General features: G+C 35.8%; 1 non-coding gene across 1 annotated transcript; it reads left to right on the forward strand.

The window, feature by feature from the left end:
- Positions 1 to 4,747: 4,747 nt before the first annotated feature.
- Positions 4,748 to 4,854, forward strand: LOC141723198 (small nucleolar RNA R71). The gene has a single exon (XR_012576186.1). It is a non-coding gene; the product is annotated as a small nucleolar RNA R71 (small nucleolar RNA).
- Positions 4,855 to 11,491: the final 6,637 nt, after the last annotated feature.

Here is an 11,491-nt window from a genome sequence, read left to right on the forward strand (position 1 = left end):
GATTGATAGTTCGACGATAACAGTTATGCAGGAGTGAGGAGGAGGTAAGCCTGATCCGAAAAGTCTTGGTTATTCTTATGACCACTTATCGGGTGGCCATCTAGCGGATCAAATGTATGCTGGTGGTACAACCCAGGCGAGCAGAGCAGCATGGGGAGCTCAGTTGGGTGAGAAGGCTGGTCCTTCGCGGTCGTAGCAGTAGCAGGAGGAGGAAGCACATGATAGTGCTAGTTTAAGTTCAACGTAGTATAGGCGCTTGTCCATAGTCGATTTGCACAGGATCTCACCCAGGCATTGGGGACTGCATTCAGATCCACAGGAGTTGATATCCAGTGGCCAGTATTCGGTGAGGACTCTGTGTACCCACCTCCAGAAACTGCTGACACACCACCCGTTGAGGGTGATGATCCTGATTCCGAGTAGGTATGCCTGATTCCTTACTATTACCTTCATTGAGGACAGTGAATAATTTAAGTTTGGGGGTAGTAGTTAAGGAATATATATTTGTGTATGTCTCATATAGTTTGCATATTCATTATAGTTTAGTTCATATAGTTACATATTTGCCATGTAGTAGTTAGTTTTTTTTATTTTACATGATCGTTGTTGCCATATAGTTCATGCATGTGCATTATATCATGATCCCTTAGTTTACTTTTCCAACTGATTTGTGATATTGATGCTAGTGTGGTGATGTCATATTAGGAATGTTAAGTCTTATCGAGTTGATATGCATGTTAGAAGCCACTAAATTCACTAAGTCTTATAGGTTGCTTACGTGCTAGATCATGATCATGTTTTGTTTGTTTGTTGAGGTTTAATCACATGTTTATATTTAGAATTTAGGATATTCTCTTAATGATAAAATAACATGGATATTTAAAAATTAGAAAAAATGGATTTCATTGCTTGTTATTGTGGCTAGGTGTCAAATGGCTAGTAGCCGACTCATTTTACTGGTTTCTGGGGGGCGGGCACGCTGGACTTTTGGTGATTTTTTGACAATTCTTCTTTTGGTCGTATCTTGAGTTCTGCTCGTAAGAATTAGGCGATTCAACTGCCCACATGAAGCTAACAAGATTCTCTACAACTTGAGAATGGCCTAGACTTCAAAATATGATCTCTTATCAGCATAATATCCTTACAAAGCCCTTTCCTCCTCCAACTAGAGCCCTGCAATGCAATAACCCAAAAACACATCAAACATACCAGATACTTGAGTCCAAAACACCAATTTCCTGAAATGAAGCGTTCCAAGTAGATACAAAATTCACTTATCACACCCCCAAACTTGAATCGATGCTTGTCCTTAAGCATAAACAGACTCAAAACTACAAAACAAAACTAATGCATGAATGGAACTACGTGAAAATACAACTAAATGATATTGCTGTCGATCCCCTCAGAATAACTATAACCAACCAACAAGCTAATGCCTCTAAGAATACAATGACTTTTAATAGAGTTCGAATAAACCCCATAAACCAACTTACAAACCAGAAACATGCTTTTGTGGATGCTTAAGGGATATATTTTCGATACTAGATCAATAACCATAACTTATCTATCATCAAAACAATCATAAGTTTATAAACAGAATAGACGATAAACACATAATGACTCACAACACTTTCATTTTACTAAAGTTATACAAGGATTCATTCTATTATTGAACACATAACAGAGATGCTTATTTGACTGTGCAATGAATGAGGTCCCAAAAGACTTATACAGTAATACCCATGTAACGAGTGTTAGGTTAGCGGATCCCAGACTATAAAAGCCTTAGGTCACTAGGCACAAAGTCCCCTAGAACTTAATAACTCGATTATTAAAGAGCTCACTCTTGGCCAATTATGCATAACATATATTTTTTTTTCTTTTTTTTTCTTTTTGTTTTTTTTTAATTCCTGAATGAGTGAGTTTCGCTCCATCTCATTCAACCCTAGACTACTCATAAAATATAAGACGGCTACTAGCCATTTGACGCCTAGCCTTATTCACAACTAGCAATAAAATCCAAGTTTTTCTCCATTATAAAAATCAGTGTTTTTACGTCATTACAAGAATAGAAAAAATTCTAAATATAACCAAGTGATTAAATCTCAAAAAATAAACAAGTATGATCATAATCTAGATAAAAAGCAACATATAAGATTTGTGAATTTGTTTTCCTAGGGATGTAAATCAATTCATTAAGACTTAAACATCCCTCTATTCGTCATCACTACACTCACATCAACATCAACCAATCAATCAGAAACAACTCAACCTAAGGGATCATATTATATACATGTAAATGTAACTACATGGACTCACATATTTACACAAAAAAAAATGAAAAAAAATATGACCTATATGAACAATTATGCAAAAATACGAATGAAATACACTAAACATGCTACATGAATCTATATAGACACAACACAAACTAATCCTTACATTATCACCCTTAAACTTAAAATTTTCAATGTCCTTATTGAAGGTAATAATAAGGATTCAAGGCATACCTAGTCATCGGGAGGATCACCCTCCTCGGGCGGAGTATTAGGCGGCGGGTAAACAGAATCAGCTCCACATACAGGCCAATCGACCTCGACACCAGTGGCCCAGAAAATAGTGCCCAAAGCCTGTGTCAAATCTGCAGCAAAATGATGGTGAATGTCGTGCATGGCCTCCATATGCCTTGTCAATCGCCTGTAGTGCTTATCACCAACACCAGTCATATTAACTACCTGCTGCACATGAGAAGAACCCTATATAGGCACGGAAGGATCAGTATGGCCACTCTCTATATCATCAAAAATATATCCCAACCCCTTATCATGGGGTGCACCTAAGAATGCATAACTCAAGTGATCTGGCAGTGGGTTGAGCTCAAGTGTGGGAGCTTCTTCAATAGATAGGTTAAGAGACTCGAACGGAAAATCCAACTTTCTCTTCCACGGGTGGAAGCATTCAAATATTGCAGTTGCTCTGCCCCTTCTCTATCTTCACTATCAGATTACCCCGTCAAGGCTCTCTCTAAAGTATCTGACCTTAGCACTTGCTGAAGTTCCGAATTCACTAGAGAATTGACCATCTCTACTTTAAAGCATTCATTTTTATCAGTTGGGAATTTTGTTTCATTGAACACATTAAAGGTGACCTCTTGATCTAGAATCCTCATTGTAAGCTCTCCCTTCTGCACATCGATCAGAGTTCGGCCAGTAGCTAAGAATGGTCTCCCTAAGATAATGGGAATCTTCTTATCTTCCTCAAAGTCCAGAATTATAAAATCAGCAAGGAAAATGAGTTTTTCCACCTTAACCAAGACATCCTCCACTATTCCGTACGGATAAGCGATGGAACGATCAGCTAGTATTCCAAGCTTCTTGAAGATAGACAAGGGAATCAGATTGATGCTAGAACCCAAATCACACGATCAATTGTCGAAAGAAAAGTTCCCAATAGTGCATGGAATAGTGAAACTTCCAAGATCTTTAAGCTTCAGAGGCAATTTCTGTTACAGAACTGCACTACACTCCTCCGTTAGAGCAACAGTTTCCAACTCCTCAAGCTTCACCTTCTGTGAGAGAATACCTTTCATGAACTTCGCATAGCTCTGCATTTGTTATACAGCTTCTGCAAAAGGTATGTTGATGTGCAACTTCTTGAAAACTTCCAGAAACTTGGCAAACTGCTTGTCAAACTTCTACTTCTGAAGTCTTTTAGGATATGGCGGAGGTGGATAGACTTGTTTCTCCCCTATATTACCCTCAGGAGGATTATTTTCAACAGCTTTCTTCTTTGGTTCCACCTCGGCATCCTTCTACACAACCTTTTCAGCCATAATCTCATTTTCTGGAATTGGCAAGGGTGCAGACGCACTTGCATTCTGGACAGAATTTTCAGACTCTTCGTCTTGCTGAATTTGGGGGCTTGTGACTTTTCCAGACCTCAAAGTGATTGCCTTTACCTGTTCTTTGACTTCCCTCTCACATGGATTGGCTCCTGTATTGCTAGGAAGTGTTCCTAGTTGTCGATTTAATAAGACGTTAGTAATTTGCCCTATTTGGTTCTCCAGAGTCCTAATAGAAACAACCTGGCTTTTGCATATATGAGCCTGGTTTTTGCACATAAGCCTCAACTCCTCCAATTCATATTTTTCATTCGAAGACTAACCTGCACCTCCATGAGTTTACTTTTGCATTTTTATTGGCTGAAACTGTTACCTTGTTGCAAATTGTTGCTAAAAACCAGGATAATTAAATGCTTCTTTCCAAATTGCTGGAACAGTTATTGCATCACATTTTGATTGTTGCTCCAGCTGAAGTTAGGATGATTTCAGTTGTCAAGATGATAAGTGTCTGGATCTGGTTGCTGCGATCTCTCAAAGTTGCTCACAAACTGAGCTGATTCACTAGATATAGTGCATTGCTCCGTCGCATCCGAACCTGCACACAGCTCACAAACATTGGTTATCTGATTAACATCATAGTTGGCCAGAAAATCGATCTTCATAGACAACACCTTTAGTTGAGCAGTGATAGTCGTAGCTGTATCCACTTCAAGAACTTCTACTACCTTACCCTATGGCAATCTCTGGGTTGGATACTGATATTCATTAGAAACCATCAGTTCAATTAGATCATAAGCTTCCTCATAGCTCTTTGCCCCTAATTATCCACCTGATGCTGCATCAAAAATGGGTCTTGACTGTGCTCTCAAACCGTTACAGAAGTAATTGATGATCATCCAATCAGGAATTCCATGATGAGGAGACTTCCTAAGCATCTCCTTGTAGCGCTCCCAAGCTTCACATAGAGATTCTCCCTATTGCTGCACAAATTGAGTAAGAGCATTCCTGATTGCAGCTGTCTTCGCCATAGGGAATAATTTAGTGAGAAACTTTTGAGCAAGATCTTCCCAAGTAGAAATCGAACTAGCTGGTAGAGAGTATAACCAGCTCTTAGCCTTCTTCCTTAGAGAGAATGGGAACAGTCTCAGTTTCACCGCATCCTCAAACACACCATTGAACTTGAAGGTGTCACAGATCTCTATGAAATCCCTAATGTGCGTATTGGGATCTTTTGTTGGAGAACCCCCAAACGGGACTGAATTATGTACCCCTTGAATCGTGCTAGATTTTATTTCAAAGGTATTATCAGCAAAGGCTGGTCTGACAATGCTAGACTAAATGTCATTGATTTTCGGTTGAGAATAATCCATCAAAACTTTTATATCTGCTGCTGGTTCTCCCATTGCAATAAAAACTAGAGTACCTGAAACACACGACTAAAGTAAACCTTGCAAGAAAATAATCCGAGTCAGTGAACTTTAACGACCACTGATGACAAGCACATAAACTAAATTTAACATCGAGTCCCCGGCAGCGGCGCCAAAAACTTGTTCGCACTAAAACACACGCAAAAATACACGCAAGCTCACGTGATCACAAGTAGTGTAAGATATAAGTCAAGTTCGTTCATGCAGGGACGGGTTTAGGTTAAGTTCATATTATGCACTTATGTAACAATGTATGGTTATCATTCAATGCTAAGACAAATAACAAATTGAGGTTTAATTTAATTAAGAGATTATACTGAATAGCATTAACTAAGAGAATTAAGATTGAATTACTTATATGAGAATAAATATGGGATTCTAACTTCATTAAATACTTCATTCAAAGTTACGTCTTTTACCCTAGCATGTGATGGTGATGACAACTAATCAGATAACACGAAACTAGTATACGCTAACTTTCGTTATACATATACCCTACTATCAAATATCCACAATTAAGATAGAAGTTGAATAGACTCCAATTATGCTTAGTCTCTATATATCTATAAAGATTAAAAACATAACGGTTGTAGAGCAAGTTATCTATGGTGATTATATAGGGTGAATAAGATGGTTAAAATTACCCATGAATTATGCATGTCAATTCATACATAAACCTATACTAGCATGGAAAGTTCTAAACCTCTATATTCACTGTCGCTTCAACAGAGATTAACAAACAATATTAGATGTTAGCCACTGATAAGTGGCATTTATATCCACTTAGAAAACTTCGTAAAAGCTCGAATTGGTGTTCTGTACTCAAGTTGTTTGTGTTTTTGATGTGTTTTTATAGTTTTTTGCATTTCAGGCCATATTCGAAAGAAAGAATGGATATTGCTTGTTTTATGCTTAAAAGAGTGTTAGGATAGAACTTCGGTCGATTGCACACAAGAAAATAGCACAAGAAGGTCAAGAAAGCAGAAAAATCCAGTTTTTCCAGAAGCATAGGGTGGCCGCGCTACTCTTGGGAACGGCCGCGCCCATTTGAGAGGAAGCGAGCGTGCCCGCGCTGGTATGCGGGGCGGTTGCGCTGGGTCGGGATTTCAGAATCCTGATTCTATTAGAAGATTGATTTATTGGACTCCTGATATGTTGGGCTGTTATTTAAAGACTTCTAAAAGAAGGTTTTCATAAAGAAGAGGAAGGAGATAGCAGCAAGAAGACCTAATAGCACAATACAATGAAGGGAGAGAAGATCTTGTTTTCACTTGTGATTCTTTACTTAACTTGTAATCTTGGATGCTTGTTTTCTTTGTTATTTGGACCTAATACTCTTGTTAACGTACTTTTGATTATTATTCAGTTTATAAAGACCTAGTTATTTACCATGCTTTCATCGGAACCCATAGTAACGATGAGTTCGGTTATGAACTAATCATTGGCATGGGGTTCTAACGGATTTACTTATGGATTTCTATACTTGATTGTTTTGATACCTTGGTGTGTGGTGATTGATTGATATCCTAGTATTGGCTGTGCTTATTCGTCTTATGTGTATAGATAACATATAAGATAGCATGTTAATCTCTATTGAAGCGACAGTGAATATAAAGGTTTAGAACTTGCCATGCTAGCATAGGTTCATGTATTTATTATGCATGTTTCCTAGGTAATTTTAACCATCGTACTTGCCCTATGTAATCATGATAGATAACTTGTTCATTAAACCTTTATGTTGTCAAATTCTATAGACATATAGGGTCTCAATATAATTGGTGTCTATTCAGCTTCTATCTCTTTTGTGGATGTCTGGTAGTAGGGTATTCGTACAACGAAAGTTGGCGTTTACTAGTTTCGTGTTATCTGATTAGTTGTCATCACCATTGCATGCTAAGGTTAAGAACAATGACTTTGAATGAAGTATTTAATAAAGTTAGAATCCCATGTTTGTCTCATATAGTTAATTCAATCACTTTTATTCTTAGTTAATAGCATATTAGTTTAATCTTAGTTATAAACATCTCAACTTGTTATTGTCTTAGCATTGAGCGATAACTATACTATTGCTACATAGGTGCATAATATTAAGTTAACCAAAAAGAGTCTCTGTGGGTACGAATCTGATTTATATTTTATACTACTTGCGAATGCGTATACTTCCGTGTAATTTTAGCACGTGTTTTTGTCCTAACAGTAAGCATTAAAGACGAACAAGCACAACCAAACTAGGAAATCATAAATCACCACACACCAAGGATCATAAAACAATTAACTATTGAAATCCATAAATAAATCCGTTAAAACCCCATGAAAACGATTAGTTCATAATCGAACTCATCGTCACCATGGGTTCCAATAAAAATATGATAATAAACAAAACAAGAGTACTAGGGTTCAAAGACAAATCGAAAACAAGCATCTGAAGTACAACTATATTGAAGAATTCAAAAGTCTTCTTCTCCGTAGCCGTCTTGTGCTCTCTAGGTCTTCTCAATGCTCTCCCTTTCCTCCTTGTTGTTAAAAACATCTTTTTATTGGTTTATATAGGCCCCAAGTGGACCTGGGCTCTTAAAATCATCAATTTGTACTAAAATCAGGATTAGACGATTTTCTGACAATTAATCTTTTGGCCGTATCTTGAGTTCTGCTCGTCAGAATTAGGCGATTCAACTGCCCACGTGAAGCTAACAAGATTATCTACAACTTTAGAATGGCATAGACTTCAAAATATGATCTCTTATCAGAATAAAATCCTTGTAAAGCCCTTTCCTCCTCTAAATAGAGCCCTGCAATGTAGTAACACAAAAACACATCAAACATACCCGATACTTGAGTCCAAAATACCAATTTAAGCCTGAAATAAAGTGTTACAAGTAGATATAAAATACAGTTATCAGAGGCCAAGGACTTCATTATTCCTTGGCAGCCAGATCTTGAGGATAACATTGACGCTCTGTTTGACTCTCCTATGCAGGGGGATCGCATTCTTGATCCCAACACTTCTTCCTCTATACTTCATTTTTCACTCATGAGGAAAGGAATGATGAGGAGAAGAATGATGAGGAGGAGTCTGAAAGAGATATGTCCTGAGTCCAATCATGTATGATGATTTAGGAATAACTTTTATGTAATCTGTTTTGATTTCATTGATATTAATAAAAGACTTGTTTTGGTTTTATTGCGGACTTTATCTATTTAAGTGTTTAAATAAGATATACCATAGTTTAGAGTAAAGCTTTTTATGGATTATGATGAGATCATAATAATGAGACCTAAAAGATGATAACTCTAAACTTAAATATTCCCTAGTCGTAGGATTACTAACTGGTAATTAGTAATCCGCAAAGATCGGTACATACTATGCTTGCTTCATTATGAAGGCTGTATATTCTCATAGACATTTGTGTGGTGATAATATAGCTAGTATGTAGGTGCTTATTATAGAATAAGTTCACTGAACATGACTCACACAGCGGAACAACTGATGTAGTTCACTCACGTGTCAGCAGTTGTTCACATAGTGATAGTTGTACAAGTATCCTTAGACTTGAGGTCATCATAGTCATCTTGTGTACACTGAACTATGCTTTGGTTTAGATCTTAGTCTCCAGGGACAATTATAATGGCTCTACTGGGTATAAGAATTTGTACACGAAGATAGTGTATGATTAATAAAGCATCTACCCCTTCCAGTGAAGGAAGAGAATGTTCAATGCTGATCCACTTATGCTAGTTCAGGAATCTCTGGCCAGAGTGAATGAAATTAGAAAGGAGTTTCTAATTTATATTAAATAGAACTAAGCATAGTGAATGGGAAAGCAAATGATTAAATAAGATAGGCTTGACACAAGTTCCATGCCTTGTATTTAATCGTGACATTGCAGGGTAGAAGGAATTGATTGTACGATAACTACTCACTGAATAGGTTCTTGGTATTCTAAGCAGTGAATTCGTATTATCCGGATAGTCACGATATGCTGAGAAGTATCCCTCACGATGTAGAATAAATATGATTAATTTATTAATTAATCATATTCAATGAATTAGAGAATTTATATAAATAATGATAAAATAGTTTTATTATTATTTATTTCTACTATCGGCTTAATATTGAACCTACAGGGTCAGACCATAAAAGAGAATGATTTAATGGTGGAGGAATTAATTAATAATGACTGGTAATTATTTATTTGTGAAATAAATAATTAATTAGCAGATTTAATAATTAATTAAATGAGATTTAATTAATTCTTAATATTATTAATTAAGAATTTAATTTTGGAAATTAAATCAAGTTAGAGAATTATTTTTCTAAAGTGTTTAGAAAAGAGATTAATGATTAAAAGGTGTTTTAATTATTAGTTAATTGGTTAATAAGAATAATCAATTAAAGGGTTAATAATAATAATATTTTATGGAAAATTTTCAGCTGAAAATTTTGCCTATAAATATACTATTATAAACCCTATTTGCCTCAACCCTAATAATTAACCCTAATTCTAAGGTAGAACAAGAGGGAGGCAACTAATTCTCTCAACCTCTTCCTCCTCCATCACATTGTACTCTTGGTGGATACCGGTGGAGTGCTTCACACTTGAGGAGCAGCTGCTAGGGATTTCCGTTCATCGTTCTTGGATCACTATTAAAGACCTCCATCTTTTCATTAACGTAAAGCTTCTTAAGTTAAACATACTGAACTACGAATTAAATATTATTTTTCGCATGGATCCTGCGGAGGGTTTCGGTTTTTTTTAAAGATTTAAATTTACGTTTTCGTTGCGTTTATGTGCTAAAAACCCTTCAATGGCATCAGAGCTACTTGCGAAAAGTTTTTAATTCGTTTATGTGTTTAACTGTTTTCGATATATGAGCATGTACGTGATTCGCCATGATTTGATGTTGATATAATATGCTTATATATGTATGGTTTTGAATATATGATATTCATGTGAGTTGTATAATCATAAGATGATTATGTAATCTGTATATATACTGTTATATACATGATTTATGTTTGTTCTAATTATGAGAATCTTATTAGATACGGATTCTGAATTGGCTGCTGCAGATTTGCTAAAATCTGGGCCTGGTGTCCGATTTACGCAAACGAATATCCTATTCCATAGGTAAACGAGCGTCTGAACGAAACTGATAGTCAAGCTATCAACGACTCGTCTGTAAGGCGTTTGACGTCGTTTACTGTCCGTAAACAGTGATTCTTGTTTTTCTGATTTGATTCTGATTTTTCTGATTTTTGTCATATTTTTTTTATGATTAGATCATGGATAATATGATATGTTAAGATCAAATTATGTTTTTTAACATGCTTTTATGTGTTGTATGAGCATGGTGGATGGTTATGGCCTTTCGACCTTAGTGTAATGGTTTTGGTTTTGGTTTTAAATACGACTTGCATGTCGTCAATCTTTGTAATCATAAATCTCGAATGTAACTCGAGTTATTCTTGTAAGTTCATTAGATTAGTTTTACTTTCAATCATGTAATGTAATTGAAGACTCAATAAGTCTATCCAATAGAGGTTATACAAAGAAGAAGACGAGGCATACAAGAAGTCTAAACAAAGAAGAAGACTTATGTAATAAGTAGTTGTATTTATTTCCATCACCATATTAGATTGACCTTGATCTTTATCATGAGCTTGATAAAGATCACATAGGATGGGGCCATAACCAAACACATTTATTTTATTGCACTTTACATTTACTTGTTTATTTAATTTTATATATGAAATATATGCCTATGTTTACCATGCGATGATAGATTTAGGTGTACTTAAATCAATATAAGGCGTGCTCTAGAAAATCTAGAATAGGAATCGTTTTTTGCCTTAACAATAATATTATGAATACAATCATAAGATTCTTGTGTTTATGAAATATGTAATTAAATATGAATTTTCAATATTGAGAGAAAGGATGATTCTGTCAAAAGCAGATTTCTATCTGTAAGAAAGGGGTATTAAGTGACGCCTCTTGACAATGCTCCCCCCGATCTGGGAATCATCTGATTATCGATTATTAATTTGAAATATTTAATTTAAAAGAAAGAATCTCTTTATAATATAATTATGATTGTAACATAATATAATCCCTCTAAAATTAAATAACATCAAGTAGTAATTGGCCAATGACACAACGGGCTTGTGTCGGTCAAAGCCTTCCAACATGGTAGAAAGTAGTTCTTATTTTTAAATCATTGT

Source organism: Apium graveolens, chromosome 4 (assembly GCF_009905375.1).
Source record: "Apium graveolens cultivar Ventura chromosome 4, ASM990537v1, whole genome shotgun sequence".
NCBI lineage: Eukaryota > Viridiplantae > Streptophyta > Magnoliopsida > Apiales > Apiaceae > Apium > Apium graveolens.